The 22659-nt window shown below is 45.2% G+C and overlaps 1 protein-coding gene across 3 annotated transcripts in view; it reads right to left on the bottom strand.

Moving 5' to 3' along the window:
- The window catches only part of FRY (FRY microtubule binding protein), a 421192-nt gene extending 398915 nt beyond the window's left edge, over positions 1 to 22277 (bottom strand). For all 3 annotated transcript variants that reach the window (XM_084981419.1, XM_084981420.1, XM_084981421.1), the window contains exon 1: positions 22029 to 22277. The gene's annotated coding sequence lies outside the window, so the exon portion shown is untranslated. The remainder of the gene's footprint in view (positions 1 to 22028) is intronic.
- Between the last annotated feature and the right edge of the window lie 382 nt (positions 22278 to 22659).

Genomic DNA, 22659 nt, shown 5'->3' with positions numbered 1-22659 from the left:
GCCAACGCCACATAAGAAGGACTGAACATCACAACCAAATGAGATTTATCCCTAGAATGGAAGGATGTTTCAATATATGAAAATCAATTAATGTGATACACCACGTTAACAGAATAAAGGATAAAAATCACCATCATCTCAAAAGACACAGAGAAAGCATCTCACAAAATCCAACAGCTTTTCCTGATAAGAATTCTAAACAAACTAGAAACAGAGGGAAAGTACTTCAACATAATGAAGACTAATTATGAAAAGCCCGCAGGCAACATTATCCTTAATGGTGAAAAACTGAAAGCTTTTCCTCTAAGATCAAAAAGCTTCTTCACAGCAGAGGAAACAATCAACAGAATAAAAAGGCAACTTATGGAATGGGAGAAAATATTTGCAAACCATACATCTGACAAGGAATTAATCTCCAAAATACATTAGGAACTCCTACAGCTCTTCAAAAATGGGCTAAGGACTGGCATTCCTGCTGTGACACAGTGGGTTAAGGACCCTGCATTGCTGCAGATGTGGCATAGGTCACAGATGTGGCTCAGATTCAGTCCCTGGCCTGGGAACTTCTGTATCCCTCAGGGGCAGCCAAAAAAAAAGGAAAAAGGGGTGGGGGGCAGCTAAGGACTTAAATAGACATTTTTCCAAAGAAGACATAGAGATGGCCAAGAGATACATGAAAAAAAGTTCAATGTCATTAATCATCAGGGAAATGGAAATCAAAACCACAGTGAGACCACTTCACACCTGTCAAGATGGTTATTAACAAAGAAACAAGAGAGAACAAGTGTTAGCACGGATGGGGAGAAATTGAAGCCCTTGCATTCTGCTGGTGGGAATGCAGAACGGTACAACTGCTTGGAAGACAGTATGGAGCCTTCTTTAAAAATTAAACATAAAACTACCATGTGATCCAGCAATCCCATTTCTGGGCATTTCTCCAAAATAATTGAAATCAAAACCTTAAGGAGATAGGTGGCACTGCCATGTTCATTGCACACTACTCACAATAGCCAAAGGTGTTCATTGACAGATGAGTGGATTAAGAAAATATGGTAGACATGGACAATGGAATACCACCTTTTAAAAAGAAAGGCATTCTGAAACTAATCCAAAAAGTTGCAGAGGAAGGAGCACTCCCAAACTCATTCTGTAAGGCCACCATCACCCTGATAGAGAAACCAAAGATACCACAAAAAAAGAAAGTTATGAGCCAATATCACTCATGAACACAGATGCAAAAATCCTCAACAAAATACTGAATCCAGCAATACATTAGAAGGATTGTACACTATGATCAAGTGGGATTTATCCCAGGGGTGCAAGGATTTTTCAATATCTGCAAATCAATCAGTGTGATACACCACATTAACAAACTAAAGAATAAAAACCATAAAAAAAAAAGAAAGGCATTCTGCAATACATGCCAACAGGGAAGAACCTTGCTCCATGAAATAAGCCAATCATAGAGGAATGAATACTGCATGTTCCACATATATGAGAGACCTCAAACAGTCAAATTCCTAGAATTAGAGTGGAATGGTGGTTGCCAGGAGCTAAGGGCGGGGAGGAAATGGAGCATTACCAGTCGTCTGGCATAAAGGTTCAGTTAAGGAGGATAAGTAAGTTCTGGAGATCTGTACAACACTGTACTACAGTCCACACCACCGTATGAAGTATCTTGTACACTAAAAATTTTGCTAAAAGGGTAGCTCTGATGTTAAATGCTCTACCCACAGTTTAAAAATATAGAGCTGCAGTCGTCAAAATTGAAGGGGGGGATGACATGCACATGAGCTAGTTTCTTTCTCTCCCTTCCCCATAAACACCCCAAGGAGATCACAGACCAATCTTTTTGATTCTTCTGTCGTTTTTTGTCAAGAAGTCACCCCTTATACATAGGTTACTCAGGTTTACTCCAGATACAGTACAGCTTCTCAGCTGGCATCCAGCGGTCTTTTCTAAACTACCACAGGGTCAAGGACACAATTGAGGGTGATTCAAAGGTGTCCACTCTAGGGTCACAGGCTGCAGCCATTAAAGCCATGAGTCAGTACTTAGAGTGCAAAGCTCTGGTCCTACATCATATCAACCCACCAGGGAAGCTGGACCTTCCGTATATCGGACAAAATCAGCCGTTCTTTTAGGTCCATTTCCTCTGCATCAGTTCTCTAAGAAAACAACTTAGAACCTCACACAACTGATGACTTCGTTTTCCATAGTTTAGCTGCTTCATTGTTGCTCTTATGTTCATCTCCTCTTTCCTGAGGCCTTGAGCTATTTAAGGACTGGAGTTTCATCTTGCATTTTTCTGGTACCATCCCCCTCAGCCAGTGGCCCCCACCTGATACCTCTGGTCCGAGCAGTTGATTTCAGGGCCTACCTGGTGGGGGCTAGTGGAGAGGTGAGTGGAGTCTAGGATGAGAGCAGGTGTCAGAGTGTGGCTCCGAGGTCCAGGGAAACTGACATTCTTCTAGAATTACCTATCAGCATAAAAGCCATCTTTGGTCCATTGTAAAATCTGAGACAGTTGTCTGCACGCTGTAATATCAAGTTCATGTAACAAGCCACTGTCTGCTTGTGGGGAAAGTGCCTACTAAAGATGATTGGAAAGAGATTATAAGGCCATGAGCCTTTAAAATGATTTCTTGTAGATGGTATACTATTTTGCACCAGTTAATTTCTAAACACCCTAAGATATGATGCATATCTAAACAGAAAACCAGATTTACAGCTCTCAAAAGCCTTGCAATCCTCATGCTGGTGTTTTTGTGCCCAGGAAATCGCACTGCATAGCCTCCTTTCAGATACCTAGGACAGATATGTATTTACTTGTCATATGGGTTCAAAATGCAACACACTTCTGTGGGCTGAAAAGTTACTATATATATACTTCAGGGAAGCCTTTCCTGTGCCTTATGTCCCAAAAGATGGTTCATCAGTATAAAAATAGAATATACCCCCTATGGTAAATTTGGTGAATCACTTAATTTTACATTTTCTGACACTAATATGTAAATAAAATTTCTTCACTGACGACGAAAACAATAAACCAAATAAATACGGTACATACAGGGGTGGAGAAAATGAATCTGACATCTTTCCTAGTGCCTGGATTTGACAAATTTCTAACTACTGAGCACGGACAGGGCTGTTTTAGGTTGGAATGCAAAATTAGTGAGAAGTGATCATTTCCTGAGTACAGTCAGAACATTTCTGAATGTATCATTAATCTTTCTTTTTTTTTTCCCTATCAAGACATAAAATACAAGGTATCTTTTAGTTGCATGATACTAGCTTGCAGGTAATCAAATTAGAAATGCAGGAACATGGCCTGATGTTGATAAGCAGTATGGTCTAGCTGATTACATCTTCCTGAGGTAATTTCCAGAATCATTAGGATGCTACTTACACATACACACACTCCAGAGTCATTCTCTGAGATTCCTCTCCCCTCACTGCCGATCTCATTACGACGTTATAATCCAAAGTCAAATGTGATGACATTATCACCCCCATCCGTGCAGCAGATAGAGTGAACTTAGGTTCCCTGACGGATAATAACAATGCTGGAGGAGTCACATCACTCACGTCCTTGCTCTGACCTACTGATTTTTCGCTTCATCCAAGGAGCTTTCCCAGCTCACTCAGGCTCCCACCTGGACCAGCTAAATGGCGTCGGGATGAGGCCCTGATTTTCAAACCTAAGATGTAAGGGACAATGTATAAATAGCCTGTGAACTTCATTAGTGGAGAAAAGCAACTGAGTACTTCCGGTCCAGGATGGTTTAGGGAAACTATCTGGTAAACACCTGCAGAGCAGTTTTGTTGATCAACTGCCGCATCTCCAGGTGACTGGCATGTGTGAAGAAAAAAAGGCTGTGAGCAACTCTAGTCTGGAACTGAAAAGGGGAAAAAAGTGCTGCTTTAAGGAGAAGCTGCTGTGAAGGAGACTTTTCTATATAACTGAACTATGTTTCCATCTAATACACAGTATCTAATTATGCTACTTATAGCCCCTGCCATCACAACCCTATAGAAGTTTCCAGCAAGCAAACCATAAATGTTTGCATCTACAGTCTAAATGTATCGACCTGCAATGCTAAAAAAAAGCACTGTGAAATAGATACATATTGGAAGAGATGTAATGAAATATGGAGATATTGTCTGCATTCCATGAAAGAATTAATTGAAAATCAATAAAAATTTTCTTGATTGTGAAGCATGTACTAGAAAAGGTTAGTTTGTAGGTATATATACATAGAAATCAAGTCATCAAGCCATTTAGTGTGTGGCCAATAACTTAAATCTGAAAGAAACACAACTCAAAATATATTTAAATCTTTCTGCACTTCCTAAAAAGTTACAGTTACACATACTGTGCATGATGTGAGCTCTTCAAAACTCCCATTTAATTTCCCCTTAGGTCTTTATTATTTGCATTAGTTTATTACTCATGCGATTTGCACTTCACATATACAACATAAATTAAACCCACATTTTTGGTCAAGTTACAATCAGACTGACTTCACCTGAAGCTGGATAAGGAGCTTTGCACTTACAGTTTCTAAAGAGCTCAAAAATTAAAACTTGTAAGGTATCTTTTAGAATTTTACCAATGGCATAACAACGAACTAGAAGCTATTCTTTTACCCAAACCCATTTTTAGAATAATTAAAACCCAGAAGTGTCGTGACTCAATTAAATGTAGTCAATCCTAACTCTCTTACTATTTTTTCAAAGAACAGAACTTTTAAAGTGCTCTTTATAGCATAAAAAAATGGGGTGGAGCCGTTCAGGTAACCGTAGGAAATGGATATATGCTAAATACTCCACTAGGTCTAGTAGTCACAATGACCTGTGGAGGGAAAAGGCCCGGGGAAAAATTAGCCTGAATAAGTCAGAAAGCAAAGACACCTGGGGTAACTTAGCCTAATGGACAAGGGACCCCACATGTACACTTGTCCAGCCCCAGCAGGTACCTTCCCATGTTCCCACTGAAGGCTCAAGCCCTCCAGAAAAGGGAACGTTAACTTCAGCTCTGTTTCAGAAGACACAGTGTCTTTAGAAAGAGTCACCCAAAAGTGAGCTCAAGTTCTCTGAAAAACTAACATATTTGGAGTACATCCCTGAGATACACGAGGCTTCGTTGTGTTTGTGAAGTGGTAAGTGACCGACTTTGCACCCGCCCTCCAAACAGCTACTGCTGAGGTCAAAGGCAGTGCCCGGTTTGTAAACAGAGGGATCAACTGGGCACTTAGGCAGCAACGGTTTAGGATCAATTTGGGATAATCAGATTAACTTCAGGCAGGCATCACTTTCATCTGCTTTTGGTTGGTGAATTCTCAATGAAGATCTCCTTTCAGTAAAGTATATCCTCTTATTTAATGGGTGTTCAAAAAAAAAAAAAAAAAAGAGAGAGAAACCACTTTGCAAAGTTTTGCACATAAGTAAATCCATTCACAAAAATCCAGAAACTTTATTTTCAGTTTACAGACAGAACTCACGATAACTCAAAAGATTAGCAGAAGGGAATGGAGCCAATCAGACAGTGCAAAATAAAAATTACTTAGACACTCCCCTTTAAAATAAGGTTGAGCCTTTTCTACAACAGGTAATAATGTTGATATGAAGATAATCATAACAACTTTAAAAAATAGAAAACTTTTAAAAATAAAAATTGCATATCTTTATCTCTTTTTCTTAAATGTATATTTAGTCAAGTCAGCCCAGTGTGTGATATAGTAAAGGACAATCCTTAAATTCTCAAAACCTCATTGTAGGAGTTCCCCTCGTGGCTCAGCGATTAACAAACCCAACTAGCATCCATGAGGACACAGGTTCCATCCCTGGCCTCACTCAGTGGGTTAAGGATCTGGCGTTGCCGTGAGCTGTGGTGTAGGTCGCAGACGTGCCTTGGATCTGGCGTTGCTGTGGCTGTGGTGTAGGCCGGCAGCTACAGCTCTGATTGGACCCCTAGCCTGGGAACCTCCATATGCTGCAAGTGCGGCCCTAAAAGCCCAAAAAAAAAAAAACAAAAAAAAACAAAAAAAAACCCACCTAATTGTTTATAACTTGGCTTCACTCTGATTGATATTACTTCAGGTAAGTCATTCTTAAAAAGGAGACTCTGCTGAATGTACATATGTCATTCAAGGATCCATTCTTTCCATATTGACCAAGACCAACACTCTTGAGGAAATTACATTCCAAGTGGAAAACAAAATGAATATAATAAATTCTTACGACACTGATGATCCAAAAGATCATATACATTTAGGTTACTGTTAGCAAGGTGTATGTTAGAATTTAGAATTCCGAAGCTGTATTTGGACCTTTAGCTGTTTGGGGCTATCGTCAAAGTTGTGGGCACATATGTCTGCTTGAGCCAAAATAATAAAGGTTTGTTCACAGAGCTGGATAGGCAGCCACTTTGCCCAATTTTCCTCCGTGGTCCGGCATCCTCCCACAGCCTTCAGACCATGCTGACAGTGGATGGAGTTGCCCCACACCATTAAGCCTCATCAGAGCAGCCTCCCTCTGACTCTCTCATTTGCGGGACTCAGTGGGTAACCAGAAAGATAAAGGTTTGGGTTTAAAGGGCTCCCCCCCCCCCAAGCCCCAGTAACTGAACTTGGGAGTTTAAAACACCTTCTTCCCTTCCAGGATAACCTGAATTAAACCCTACAGTCAGCAAAGGGAAGGGTGTTTTAAACTGGGGAGAAAAACTGAAATAGTTCCTAAACACTTTTCGTTATGGATTCCTCTAAGCTCTAAGAACTTGATCCAAGCTCTAGACGCCTCCCACCCCCACCCCCTCTCACAAAAGGAAAGACGAGAAGAAAAAGCATGAAAGGGAATGAATCCATGATTCACGTTGCCTGCCTTTCATACAAACGCCAAGGGAGAAGCCCATCTGAGATGCAAATGAAATCCGCCGAGGCCATTCCCCAGGTCCCTGGCTCGTTCTGAATTGTGTTTCTTAGTTTCTAGCTTGGGGTCCAGCTGGCTTGGCCCCTCGCTGGGTCAGTGGGCCTGCGATGCTCTGCTGGGTGGGAGAGGGGGACGGGGGGGGGGGGGGGGGCAGATCCTGGCCCCCTCTCCCTGCTCCTAATCAACAGTCTTCACACTCAGTCCTGACTGAAAGCTCTGGAGGCTGTGCCAGCTCTGACTGGTCTTCTGCTAAATAGGGGTAATTCACACAGAATTCCTTTTCAACACTTCCAGGATTCCTTTCTGGGGCCAAGGACATGATCCAACAAGAAATCGAGTCCCACAGTTTCAGTGAAAATACAATGAAAAGCACGTACTGGAATGTGTGTCCAACGGCCATTTCTGATAAATGCCTTGACTGTTTAACAAACACTGAGGAGAAACCGAAAACAGCCAAAAGCCACTCATCCCATTTGCACTGGCCTGTAAGTGCTGGCAAATGCTGTGTCTAGGAAGGCTTTTAACGTTATTGATAGTTCATTCGAATAGGCTGGAGCGGTCCCCCAGGGCCTGGATCACCACCACTGCGGAGGAATAAGCCACTTATACAGCAAGACAGAGAGAAAGCTCAGAATAAGTGCTGCGCTGAGCCTAAATCAAAACAGCCCTTCTCAGCATCTCTGACGGAAGAAGAGGGCAGTAACCCTTTCTTGCAGGTACAACCCAACGAGCTGCAGGAGTGCCATGAAAGTCGAAGCACGGAATGGCTTCTTCTAAGACAAAAAACAAAAGAACTAAAAACCTCTTCAATAGGTAGCACTGTTTCTGGAAACTTTAACTGATGTGATGCTTGCAGAAAATACCATGACAAAAAGGTCAGGGCACTGTCGAGAATGAAAGAAGAGGGAGAAGAGGAATGGCCGTGCTGAAAGGAGGCTTGAAGTCGGGGTGAGAGGACCAGACAGGTGAAGAAGCTGCCCACGCGGGCCTGGGTGCCCTGGGTGCCTGGTGATTTCAAGGCTCGGTGTTCCTCGTGGAGAAGGTCAAAGAATAAAAATAGTTGTGACTAGAGAATGGTGACTCTGGCTCATTTTTTTAAAATGTGTACTGGTGTGTATTACGTATGCATATACATACACGTAAATACACAGACTCTGTGTGTGTGTGTGTATGTGTGTGTGTGTGTGTGTGTGTGTCCATCCATCCATCCGTCCATCCATACACTTTTTTTCTGCAGGAAGGTGGAGGTAAGATGGCAGATTTTGGATACAGGAAATGAAGACGGTGTTTTAAAAAATATTAATTACTAAGAACTTATTCGAAGAGCGGTCATGGGCTTTTGGAGAACCTAGGTAGCAAAAAGCAATTTACATGTTCCTGGTAAAATGCCTGGATAAAGAACCATGAAGGAATAGGAAGTGCCTCTGCTGGTAAAAAACACCTGGCTTAGTGTTCACCGTGAAGCCACTGGAGGTTTCAGCGATTGATACACTCAAGCCGCATGATCATAAAGACAGACTGATTGCTTGTCCATCTGGCGACCAAATTTCAGTTACCCCACTGCACATTTGCTCTGAATCAGAGGCTAATCACGAGAAATACAAGGAGGAGAAGCTCATCAGGCCATTTGTGAACAGCTCTAGTTGAGATGGACGGCGAAGAAGATTTAAGCTATCAGGAAGCTTGGTCCTTAGCTGTGGGTTTCAATGACCACTGGGATCTTGGCTCCCAGGGGAGGCAGGGATGGAGAGCCAGCTGTAGACATGGAAACCATAAGATGGGGAGGGTGTCAGCATGCTGAACAGCAGTGTTTGATCAGCAGATGGTCTTGGTATTAAGAGGCCAGTTGGCAGGGTTGTGTCTCCTGAGGTTCAGCTATCAGGAGATGCCAGGCAGGAAAAGCTTGTCTGTATTTCTGTGTCAGAACCACCAGGATGACACTGAGACCCCCTGCAGATAAACAGCGGGCGGCTCAGGATGACAGCAGTAGTGGGCAGAGGTGGGGGTCCAGATGCAGACCGCTCCCCGTGCAGGTGAAACCCGCTCGAGGTACTTAAAAACTCCCCAAGGCAGAGTGTGTTTCGTATACAGACCGACAAAGTCCTTGGCCTTAGCGCTAAGCGGAGGTTTTTCTGGTGTCGCAAAACACAAGGACTGAGGTCTGATGATCTTCTGTCTAAAAATCTATGTAATGATTTACTGTCATGGAGAGATATTTGGGAAAAATTGTGCTAGGTGAAAAAAAGCAACTTATAAGACAGTATAGACAAGATTCCATCTTGTATACAATATATCTATACATGAAAAAAAAGAAATCTGGGAGGAAACATGCAAACTGATTACATTTAGGAGGTGGAATTATGAATGGTTTTTTTCTCTTCCTTTTGCTTAAATAAATCTTTACATTTTTCAACACTGAACATATATCACTTGCCTGATAAGACATATTTTAAACATATTAACATTAATTTATTTTAAATGCACTAAAATGTCTTCAAAATGTATTCATGAAGTGTCATATACCCATGGTGTGGGACCTGTGAGTATAAAAAAGTAACTTCACAATTGATTTCTAAAAACTTCTAAATGGATGCCCAGGATTTCTTTAAGGAAAGGGCAGGAGGAACATAATGAGAGGTATTTTAACATCAGATGCAAACTATTGCGTTTGGAGTGGAGAAGCAATGAGATGCTCCTGTATAGCACAGGGAATGATATCCAATCATTTGTGATGGAACAGGGCTGAGGATAACATGAGAAAAAGCACATACATATGTATAACTGGTTCACTTTGCTGTACAGCAGAAATTGGCAGAACACTGTAAATCAACTATAATGGAAAAAATAAACGTTAAAAGAAAGAAAGAAAGAAAGAAAGAAAGAAAGAAAGAAAGAAAGAAAGAAAGAAAGAAAGGAAAAGAAAGAGAAAGAAAGAAAAACGGGAATTTATCTTTATTTATAAGAATGTTTAAGGTCACTAACTACTTAAGACTTTATGGAATTCATAATATACCCTTTCTCTATAGTCGTCGTTGCACGAGTACACTAGAGGTTGCCTATGGTTTTCTTCTTACTTGGGAAGATAACAGATCCAGGACTCGAGGGATAACAAATGGAGATGATCATTTCCCAGTTCTTGGCACCAGAGTGTTGAGTGGAAAGTTTCCTCTTATTTTACTTTTTTTTTTTTTTTTTTTTTTTTTTTTTTGCCATTTCTTGGGCCACCCCCGAGGCATATGGAGGTTCCCAGGCTAGGGGTCTAATTGGAGCTGTAGCCACCGGCCTACACCAGAGCCACAGCCACTCAGGATCCGAGCCTTGTCTGCCACCCACATCACAGCTCACGGCAACGCCGGATCCTTAACCCACTGAGCAAGGCCAGGGATCGAACCTGCAATCTCATGGTTCCTAGTCAGATTCATTAACCACTGTGCCATGACGGGAAACTCCTCTCTTATTTTACTTTTGATGATTTAATTCTACTGATTTGGTGAGGGGGTGGAGGTACCTGCAAGGCATTGTGCTGCTCTGCCCACCTCCCTTTTTTTTTTTTTTTTTTTTTTTTTTGTCTTTTTTTGCTATTTCTTAGGCCGCTCCCACGGCATATGGAGATTCCCAGGCTAGGGGTCAAATCGGAGCTGTAGCCACCGGCCTACGCCAGAGCCACAGCAACGCGGGATCCGAGCCGCGTCTGCAACCTACACCACAGCTCACGGCAACGCCAGATCCTTAACCCACTGAGCAAGGGCAGGGACCGAACCCGCAACCTCATGGTTCCCAGTCGGATTCGTTAACCACTGCGCCACGACGGGAACTCCCCCACCTCCCTTTTAAAGCTTCCTCTTCCAATTCTGCAGCTTCCCATGCATCCAGTCACTCTATGGAAGGAAGAAAAGATGGGTCCTGGTGGAGAGGAGAGGGTTCGAGACTGGACTTCAGGGAGGTCAGGAAAGAAGCTCATGCAGCTGTGTCATGGTGAACAACCAGGACAGAGCAGATGCCCAGGGAAGGGGCGTGATGGGCTGGATCTGAGAGTCACAAATACCTGGACTTTGATGAGACTGTTGCACTACAGTCATTTCCCACAACAACCACCACAATAACAACAGGCAACGGCTCTGCATCTAGGGTCCTAGATATTTTATACACACTCTCTTGCAAACTCACAACAAACTTGCCCGTAAGAATGAATGGCCCCACTTTACAGACAAGGAAGCTAAGTCTGAGGGACATTAAACGCCCTCCCTGAGAGTATGATGTAGGTGCTTAAATGCGTCATTCTGGGCTCAGACACTCCAAGTTCTTCTCTCGGCTTCTCCACTTGCCATCAGGGTGACACAAGGCAAAAAATCTAACCTCTTTGTTGTTCAGTTTGCTAGTCTATAAATTAGAGATATTAACAGGGTCTCTGCCCCGGGGGCTGGGTGGGGGTTAAATGATGCAAGGAGAGGACATGAAGAGTTTAGCTTGGTACCAGCCGCACAGCACCTATTCCTGACAAGGGGATGGCAAGCCCAGCTCAGTCCTAGTCAAAGCTCTTGCCATCCCCAAAACATATCCGATACAACGCAGGCCCTGCTCAAGGGACCTCCCAACCTCCACTCGGATCCTTCTGATGGTCCAGAAGGTTATTCTGCAGCGGCATGCCATACTCACAGAGTTTCCAGCTCTACTTCCCATGGAAACTAGAAAAACATCGTTGAAGTGAACATTTTAGGACTGAGACCAGATCTCAAAACCTGAACAACTGGTTCTAATAATAATAAATGTGTGTGTGGTGGTGGGGGTTTGTTTTTTGTTTGGGGTTTGTTTGTTTGTTTACCCACCCCAGTGGTATGCAGAAGTTCCTGAGCCAGGAATCGAACCTGCACCACAGCAGTGACCAGAGCCACAGCAGTGACAACCCTGGAGCCCTATCCCATTGAGCCACCAGGGAACTCCTGATAAGTGTGCTTTTAAGAGATACAGCTAAGCTAGAGATACTGTGTAATGTGCCACCAGCATCTCTAAGTGTCTACATCATAGTCTCTCATTGAATTTCTTTCTGCTGTCTGGAAAAAACAAGTATGAGAAGCAAATTCTGACATGTAATTCTGTCTTAAGTGATTTCTGAATAAAAATCCCTACAATTTGCCTTCTCTAGTGGTGCTTCAAGGATTGTTATTGTTATTTACGTTTTACTAGTGCAACAAATGAGAAAGCCATCGGTGGATATACAATTTCCAACTTTCCAAACAACTTTTGATCTTTGTCAAAGCACAAACTACACCTTTGAGTGGCAGTGATTAATGTGTATGTTTCGTGCACTGGGCCTATCAAATGATGATCTAACTGTTGTATTTCTTTTTTTTTTTTTTTCTACTGAGTACAGTTGATTTACAACATGGTATTCATTTTTGCTATACAGCAAAGTGATTCATATACATACATATGTGTGTGTATATATATATATATCTTTTCTATTATGGCTTATCACAGGATAGACCTTGTTGTTATCCATTCTATATAATAGCTTGCATCTGCTAACCCCAAACTCCCACTTCACTCTCTCCTCCACTCTATCCCGGCCCCACCCTACTCCCCTCCCCCTCCATCCCTCTCCCCTCCCCCTCCCCACTCCATCCCCCTTGGCCACCACAGGTCTGTTCTCTATGTCTTAACAGTTGAATTTCAATATCCAAAACGGCTGCTCATCGCCCTCGACCTCCTGGAATACGTAAATGATGCAATGCTTCATACTGAAATCAACTCCTTACACATTTTAGGTAAGTTGTCATTAGCCATGTTCTTTCTCAATCTGCCATTGCGTCTTTTAGAATCGTTTTATTATATTTTGTTATTTAAGTGATTTTCAGTTTTCTGTATTCCAATGCATCTGTCTTTTGTAAAATGACATGAATATTCAGAAAAATCTTCACTGCCTTCAAACTTGGAAGAAATACATTGCTTTGCTGGTTTTCTCTCCCTCCCTCCTTCCCTTCCCTCCTCTCTTTCTCTATTTTTTTAAGGCAGTTTTAGGTTCACAGCAATATTGAGGGGAAAGCAAAGAGATGTCTCATATGCCCTCTGTCGACCACAGGTGAACAGCCTCCCTCAAGATCCACATCCCCCAACAGGTGGTACATTTGTTACAATGGATGGACCTACACTGATACATGGTAACCAGCCGAAACCCATCATTTATATCTGGGTTCACTCGCACTGTCATCATACATTCTGTGGGTCTGGACAAAAGTATGACTTGTCTCCATCATTACAGGATTTTTTTCTCCAATATTTAACACTATGTCTTATTGGAAATTTTTTGCAATATTTGTTTATGACCAAGATATCAGTTACTCTTTTTCTTACTGTTTTCTCTTCAAGCTGTTATTCCACTGTTCTAGCAAGCTTCATTAGGTGATTGATCCTTCCTTCAAAAGCTGTATTGCTGTTCTGTACGTGTTAAATTAAGTTCACTAAAAAATCTAAATCAAAATCTATAATTCTGATACTATTATTTTTAATCTGCCTAGCTTTCAATCCAACATCATAGAATTTTAATAATGTTCATTTGTAATACATTTTTTTAATTTGTTAAGGCAAGTTTATCTATTTGTTAAAATTTCAGTTTGCTTTGTTTTGTTTCTGGCCTCACCCACTCCAGCATGCGGAAGTTCCCAGGCCAGGGATCAAACTCGAGTCATGGCAGTGACAAACCTTAACCACTGGGCCACCAGAGAACTCCCTAAAATTTCAATCTTGATGTTCTTGATCCCCTATTCTAGATGATTCAACTATCAAATTACCAAGTATTTTGTGAGGACTTTTATTCGTAAGCAATAAGAACCTTTGAGCCAAAGAAGGATGGGAATTTCTGTGTCAAACAGTCAAACCCTATTTTACAATTCAACAAATAGTTACTAAGCAGGCATTTCCTAGGCTCCAGGGCTGAGGAGATAAGCAAAGGTATGGCTCTTACCACTCCACTCCCCAAAGAGAACAATTCTAATTCATGAAGGTTCAAGTTAGAACAGAATGCAAAGACCTGGATCAGCTCCCAGGAGGCTGCCCCTTCTCCCCGAACCCTCCCACATGGGGGCTCACTTATAACCTCAACGCAAAGAAAGAGCTCCAGGAAGCCAAAGACACGCGTATCACTGATGTTGAGAAATCCCTGAAAGCAAGAGGCAGGTTGATGTGACTGGATAGTTGAAATCCATCCAACTGAATATTCCATTTTGCCATGGGCCTGATTCCTGCAGGGGATCAGAGGTTAAAAGGCCAGAAAAGCCTGTATGGGAGGTGAAGAGACAGTGCCTCGCTGGTGGGGCTAAATCCAGAGCCCGTCCTGGCCCACATCAAATCTAGGTCAGCAACATACGCCAGGCAGAGGTACTTTCGCCGGCCAGTTCAGGCTACCATGGCTACTTTAATTAAAGAGTTATGACGTCAGCGTGGAAACACAAAAGGGGAGCAGCTGTGTTCCAGTGAAAACATTCCTGCAGTTTCCATCAACACAGATAAGCTCCTACACAATCTCGAAAGGGATGTGTGCAGAGTCACAGACCCGAAGGAACTGTACGCAGAGGGCAGCCTCAGAGGTCGCATTGCGAAGGACCTGCCCTTCTTAGATGATTCCACTGATCTGCTCATGTTTTCTTTTTTCTTTTTTTTTTTGTCTTTTTGCCATTTCTTGGGCCGCTCCCGCGGCACCTGGAGGCTCCCAGGCCAGGGGTCCAACCGGAGCTGCAGCTGCCAGCCTACGCCAGAGCCACAACAATGCGAGATCCGAGCCGCGTCTGCAACCCACACCACAGCTCACGGCAATGCCAGATCATCAACCCACCGAGCAAGGCCAGGGATCAAACCCGCAACCCCATGGTTCCCAGCCGGACTCGTTAACCACTGCACCACGACGGGAACTCCTCATGTTTTCTTTATTATCATTTTGTAACGTGCATGGTCAGGATTCTAAGAAAAGTCATAGGACTTTGAAGACATTCTGACCATTAACCAACCAAATGAAGGCAAGTCCCATGGCCGACTAGAGGGACAGCGCCTTGACTTCACTGAGCTGTGAGTCGGAACACAGCCACCCTCAAGCACTGCCATCTGTCACTGAGACGAAAGCCTGGAGTCCAAGCTCAGGTCCATCTCAACTCATCGCCACCTTCTATCAGTGTCCTCAAAGCAAACACTTGTTAAACAGGCACACTTTAAAGCATTAATGCATGTGTATTAACCATGCATTCTATGTCTAGACTTGTCGCCACCCCATGGCCCATTAATTGCCTTCAAATAACTCTCTCCAGGACCACTCTTTATACGTAGGTCAATCGTCTGTTCAGCTGATCAATCCTGACTGTGCAGTTGAGAAGAAGAGTATGTTTCATGCTTTGATGAGTGACTCACACTTAGAAGTCTACCCCCGAGCACACCATTCGCAACACACAATTCACAATTTTACTTTGAAAAACAACCTTTTACAAAGTTGCCTGTCACTTCCAGGCTTCCTGACTTTTTTTCCTCTTTTTTTTGCTTTTTTCTTTTTGGCTGTGCCCACAGCATGTGGAAGTTCCCAGGCCAGGGATCAAATCCAAGCCACTGCTGTGACCACACTGGGTCCTTAACCTGCTGCACCACCAGGGAACTTCCCATCTTTCTCTATTGATATTCCAAATCCACTGTAAGTAAGGAATTACCCCAAAGATATAATTACCTTATATATTTTAAGATCTTAAAGCTGAAGATGTATTTGCTTAAGGGTTCATTTATGTTTTTGGAAATTAAGTGTTTTGCCTCCTCTTCACCCTGGGTGGTTCATCTTTCATCTCAGGAGCCTCCGCACAGGGCGCAGTTTCTCGCTTTTCTCTTTCTCTCAAGATGGACACTGCACACCTGACCTCGGTACCCAGCGGAGACTGACTGTGAGCATGGGCAGACCATCTGGCACCACGACTCAGATTTAATGAATGTTTGCTGGCTGGGTAGCAGGTGTCAGATCCCGAGCTGGGCATTTCTGCACATTTGGCTGCACCTGGGCCTGATTCAGTAGTTGGCCGTTTTAAAAATCCCTGTGTATTAACCATGCCTTTTATCTTCTGTATTCTGGGGTTTTGACATCTTGGGGCCTTGAGGACCCTGGAGGGACTGCCCCTCCCAGGATGAGCCAATTCCTAGAGATAAACAACCTGCCTTTCAGCGAGCCTTCTGGTGCAAACCCACCAGTCCAGAGCCCACACACCTAATCACCTCCTACTGGCTCTCACACTCCCGCCCCGCCAAGCCCCTGACTACCTGCTCTCATCCCCTCACAGGCAGGTACCTGCCAACAGCCCCTGTCCCAGAGCCTCTGAAATTCTTCAGACTAGCTAGTCCCAAACCTGCTTACCTTGCCCCTCCTGTCCCTCCCAGTGGGAACCACAATAAAGACTCTTGTCCACACTCCCCATCTCCCCCCGCTCTGTGCCCACAGCTTCCCCAGGCATCATATACAGAGGCTCCTGCTTCTAGGAGGCTGTCAGCATCATAAACTTCTTCCATCAGGACTGTCACTTCCACATCTGTCTGTCTAACCATAACTGATAAAAACAAATCCTGGGCACCACTAGAACACTCCACAGAACCACAGTGTTGTAAGATTATTCTGTTTTGGTTCTTTTTCATTCTACCCTTCTTGCTCAGTAAAAACAAGTTTTAAGCCTTTTTTTTTTTTTTTTTTTTTTTGTCAGGCCCATGTACACAATTCTTTTTTTTTTTTTTAGGGCCACACCCACAGCATGGAGGTTCCCAGGCTACAGGGCCAATCGGAGCTACAGATGTCATAGCCACAGCCACAGCCACACAAGATCCAAGCGGCTTCTGCGACCTACACCACAGCTCATGGCAACACCGGATCCTTAACCCACTGAGAGAGGCCAGGGATTGAACCCACAACCTCATGGTTCCTAGTCAGATTCATTTCCATGGCACTATGACGGGAATGCCCACAATTCCTAATAAAAGTAATCACATGCAAGTTATCCGAGTCTGAAACCAAAAAGATTTAATCCACCATGGTTTTTTCCATGTGAAAGAGCTTTCTCTGGCTTAGCTGCCAGGTCCTTTCCCAGCCCATCTCCCAGGCCAAGCAGCTACACCTGTGTGCGCGCGCGGGGGCAGGCAGGGGAGGCAGTCACGAAGCCTCTGCCCATCGCAGTTACCCTCTCCCTGAACAAGCTGCCTAGATTAATCCTAGAACCCATGAGTAACCTTGGTTTGTCACCTAGTGTTTTAAAGTCCCACATTTCCCTGGACTGGAATCTGGGTGCATCTTTGCAGGTTCAGCTACTATGTTCAGAGACTGGGGGGCTGTCAGGGCAATGCTAGTCCACTTCCATCCTCAGGACGGCTTCAGAGCCTGCTGCTCCTTCTCAGCCACGCCTTCTGCTGGCATCTTCATCCACCCCCTGGCCCTGGCCTAGAAGTGCCCTTGGCTCGACCAGGGAGCAACAACAAGGAAGCAGAGGCGCTGGCAGGTGGGGGTCTGGCTTGCCCATCAAGGCTTCCTGCTGTCCTTTCCTCCCTCCCTCCTTCCCTCCTCTCTTCCTTTCTTTCTTCCTTCCTCCCTCCCTTTTTTTTTTTTTTTTTTCTCTTTTCTTTCTTTTGTCTTTTTCTTTGTCAAATGTCAAAATGTAAAGATGGCCCTTGGGGGTGGTTAAAAAGTGGGCTGTAAGGCGAGGCCTTTAAGTAGATACATATTTTCTTGGGGACGTCCATTCAGACAAGGTCACCACCCCTGAGTGTCTGTTTCAGAGGAAACTACTGAAGGAAAAGATATTTACCTGTCGTCTGGCACATGTTACACCTACAAAGGACAAGTGCATGAAACTGAACTGAGCATAAAATGCAAGTAATTAATGCTTTTGGGTCATATAAGAGAACCAAGATACTAGCTGTTATCAATTCCATCAGTGGTCAAACATCCATAAAAGCCACAGTGGAATTTATTCTACCGGAAACCAGTTTTGCAATGGCGTGAGACATGGTGGATTGGGCTTTGTAAATACCACGAAGGACTGAAAGCTGCTCTGTAGCCTTTGCTGCATTTGGCATTTCTGTCCGTGTCATGAGTCTAAGAATATGTTTTCTCACTACAGCAGGGCAGTAGTAAGCTGCCTGACGTGTCTTCTTATCTCCCAAGGGGGATATTCATTCACTCCTTCTATGGCTATTTATTGTGCAGCTTAACTATGTGTCAGTGACTGTTCTAAGTGGTTGACATATGCCAGAGAACAAGACAGAAAAAGTCCTTGCCCTCCTGGAGCTTGCGCCTAACAAAAAGAATGACCATATGAATGAATGAATAAGTGCAAGCAGGTAGGCAGGTTAGAGGTCATGAAACTGAACGTGCCACATTTCATTGACAAGTTGCATCCCCCCCACCCCCCCCCCCGTTCCCCTCCCCACCCCCCGCATTTTAACATCTCTGAAACCAGGATGTGGTTTACCATTGTTGGTCTCTTAAAACTGCTGGCAACCTGGCAGAAGTCACAACACAATTGTCATTTCCCTGCATTTGCATAAATGTGGTCATCACTATTCATTTTGTTGTCGCTTCCACTAAGTTAGGGACGTTAGCGCAGCACGTGTTCTTTTTAATTGTCATTTTAAAAGATTACCTTTCTAAAAGATTACACTATGGCCTGGCACTTAAAGATGTTACTGTGTATGCACCAAGGCAAAACGAACTTTTATGGGGGCATAAAAGTTATGTTACTAAAGGAAACATTTATCTTTGTGTGGCATTTCTGTATTACCTTGCAAAGAAAATTCCAAATGGTACACCAAACGGAAGAAAAACACAGAAGATGAATCTTCTTCATATGGAACCCCCACTGCCTATCACACCATAAGCAATGCAACAGACGGTACCTACTGAAGGTACCCGCAGGAAAAAGTACCAAAGCCCATGGCAGAGATGAAGGAAACTTGAAAACAACGAGAAGCTGGTGTGACATATTCATGCAGCGTCACAGAAGACGACTGCTGAAGTGGCATGTCATCACACAACTGGCGGTTTTTTCCTCTTCCTGTATAACAAAAATAATGCTATGTCTTAAGAGCTCATGACATTTTAGATTTGATGAAATTTGGAATTAAATGTGGACTGCTAGTTAATGAGAAGTCTTAAAAATAGAACAGAATGCAGAGTGGACGTCTGCTGATGCTGGACGGTTTTAGGTTAGTGAGGCATCTGCCTATAGCCAACTTCAGGAGAATGGTATGATATCAGCAATTCACTATCATTTTATAGATTCCTAGTCATTTAAAGATGTCAACTTCACTCTTTATCCCCCCAAATGTTTTTGGTACCTTTTCCATTCTGGTGCAAGAGTGACGGTGAGCAAACCTCATGTTCAACTTTCCCAACGTGAATTAGTGCTGCTCCAGTGTTTGGCAGTGTAGAGATATTAGAGGGGAGGTGACAGCACTGTCTTCTAAACTCAAGCCTCATCACTGCTACAGGGGATGCAGTGGAATAATGAGACAGGAAAGCCCATTCGAAGTCCCAGAGCCTGCACATGGGACTTGGAGATGCTTTGCACTAGAGTAACATGAGTAAAACGCCAACTACAGCGATATGCTTCCAGGCAGCATATGGTCACAGCTCAAAAACGCATTTCTTTCTTTTTAGCCTTAGCACTGCAAATCATTTTGGAACCAGAGAGAGTCGAACACTATACCAAGGGAGAGAACACACACACACACACACACACACACGCACACACACGCACACACACACACACTCGAGGGAAATAATAAAAACAGTGGCTGAAGTTTATAACAATAGACACATTTTTTAGGCACAGCTTCAGAACTTACTCTCACAACTGTGACACCAGTTTTTGACACCATTCAACCAAGTGACAACTGGCTCAGTATAAAAGTGAGTAATCAGATCAGAAGTAGGCATGGGGCCGCATCCATCACCAAAATAGCCAGTAAAAGCATTTCTATATGGTGACACACATCTTCTGCAGTGCTGACAACAGGCTACCCCACATGCATGTGTTTCGCACTATGGAGAAGGTCTGCTTCCTGCTCGAGGCCCCTAAGTTAATTTGCCTTCTGCTCACTAGAGGCGAAACCAGGGATTCCCTGCGCTAACAGCACCATCCCAGAGACTCCGGTTCCGTCTTTGGTTTTAAGTGGGCTGGGCTGGGTCAGGAATGCCCTGACAGTTAGTACAGGGGGAGGAGTGAGCCAGGGTGAACACTGCAGGGGATGTGCTGCTGCCAAGTGGGGTTGGGGGGTGTGTGTGCTTATATGTGTAAACTTAAAATAGAGACTGCTCCTTAAGTGCCAATGCAGGAAACGCTGGGTAACCTGTCTTCTGGAACTAACTAAGGCATCTGGAAGGGCAAGGAGTTTACATGTCTGGAGATTTCCACCTGATTGCCATCCTGGGGGTTGGCAGGGTGCTGGAAGAGTCTGCAGAATCCCTGATGTCACCCTTTGGTGAAGGAAACATCTGCGGAACACAGGCACACCGTGGTGGGTTCCCAGAGGGAGAGACAGTCTATAAAGCGGTCTGATCTAGGAGGCCAGGAGACACAGTCCATGCTGCCATATGTGGATCTCCTCCAGTCCCATAATGTGGGCAGTTGCCTCTCACAAGGGTCTGGGAGAACATAGGGTGGTGGACACAAGCGTTGGCAGGGAGTCAGACACATCCAGGTTCAAATCCCACCTCTATCATATGACACATAACCTAGGAAAAACTGCAAAACCCTTTAAACCCTAAAAGAGGGCAAGTAATGACTGTAAGAATCAGAGTTAAAATGTACAGAAAACAGCTTGTAATATATCTGGCACATAGTAAGTGCTCAGTATATTGTGTCACCACTGCTTAAGGAGGTTTCCTTCTCTTCACGAAGTGAATGTTCTTACAGAAGTGGTGTGACCTGCTGTGAGGCAAATGTTATGAGCCAGGACACGATGCTGACGTCCTTGGCTAAGGTTGTCTCCAGGGCCCAAAAGCTGGTATGAGGTAGTTGACTTGCGGCATGAACATTCTTGGGAAGAAACGAATAAAGTAACTCTGAGAATCCCCACGTGTGGTTAGAAAGGCATCAGGCTGATTAGAGTTAAAGAGAATTCAACCTATACTTGTTGAGAGCTGCTCAAGTCCACATGAGAGCCACATCACCACCTCCACGCCGAGCTACGTCCCCACGGACGTGTTCCCACAGTTTTGTGCAAAACTCAATGCTAACTCTACTTCTCCGCATTAGAGGAAGTTTTGTAAAGCAAATAAGCCACCTCTTTGTTCTTCTGGAAGGTTGACGCTTTCTCCTATCTTCAAGTGGGTACGTGTGTCTGGTATTCTCTTTTTTTCCCTGCTCCTCACCCCAAGTGCTGGACCATAACTTCTACACCTTTTCACGTGCTCCCCAGCACCAACCCAGCCCTTCCAGTTGGAAGCATGTGGTCTTAAGACACTGTTCAAGATGTGACGGAAGTAACCAGGGCACCCTGGACACAATGTTTGGGGATCTTTAATTAGCAGGTAGGGCAGACTTAATTACCTGCAGCGAAAGCCACAGTATGGGGGCTCTGGACGCCCTGACTCCGGCGAGCCCCCGCCCCAAGGAGGGGGGTCCCACAGGGAATTTCCTCAGGGAAGAGCCCGTGTCAGGAATGCCGCTCGGGTCAGAAAGTGGCCTGGACTCCTACACGCCAGACCAGACACATTCAGGTCTCTGGTGTCCCCGGCAAGGGTGACCTGCCTCCCTCTAAAGGGGCGGGTCTCCGGGACCCCCGAGTCCGGCTCCTCGTGTCTCAGCGTCAAACTTTCTGCTGCAACAAAACCTCTTGCAAACCACATGGGGGCAGGAGGACGGAGGATGGCAAAGCCGCCAGCTGCTGCCGGGAGACAGCCCTCCTCCCCCAGCCCGCTTCCCTCAGCCGCCACCCTCTTCCTCGCAGGGAAAGCGGCCCAGACAGCGCAGCCCCGCCCAGCCCCACCCGCCCCGCGCACCAGCCCACCGCCCGACCGCCCGAGCCCAGAGCTTCACAAAGCCATTCCCGGGCGCTGCCGAGCCCGCGGCGAGGGGGCGGGCGGGGCTGGGTACCTTCAGGAAGAGGTCAGGACACCGGCGCCCGAGGAGACCTGCAGCATCGCCCGCACGTCGTCGCCGCCGCCGCCTCTGCCGCCGCAGGAGGCTATTCCCCTGCGCCGAGAGCCGGAGCGGGCGGTGACCCCGCGCCACCGCCTCTGCCGCCTGCGCCACTCGCGCTCCCTGGGCTGCGCTGCGCTGCGCTCGCTCGCTGCTCCCGGGCTCCGCTGCCCGGCGACCGCCACTGTCAAGCGGCGCCCCGCCCCCTGCGCGCCGGACCAGCCGCGGTCCCCGGGCCGCGCCGCCGCCCGGATTGGCTGCGGAGTTGCTGGGCCCGCCCCCAGGGCCGCGCCCCTCCCGCGCCGGTGGCGCGCGCGGCGGCGGGCTCCCTCCAGGGGCGCCGCGGAGGGTGGGGTCCCCGGCAGGGCGAGGCTTCCTGCGGGTACCGCGCGAGACTCCGCTCCCGGGCTCTGCAGTTTCTCCTCTGTTCGCCAGAAACGGATGACCGAAAAGAACAGAAAAAGAGAAAACATTTGCTCTAGGGTCCTTCACGGAAAGGCGTCGGCCGCCGCAATTCTGGGGTGAAATCTTAATGATAAAAAGACATTTATTAGGGAAGCCCGGAAAAGGAGTAATGGAATTATAC

This window comes from Sus scrofa, chromosome 11 (assembly GCF_054392235.1).
Source record: "Sus scrofa isolate SSC_HxYL_T2T_F1_AM1 chromosome 11, Sscrofa_HxYL_maternal_Yorkshire_Landrace_v2.0, whole genome shotgun sequence".
NCBI lineage: Eukaryota > Metazoa > Chordata > Mammalia > Artiodactyla > Suidae > Sus > Sus scrofa.
This window is presented reverse-complemented; position numbering and strand designations above follow the sequence as displayed.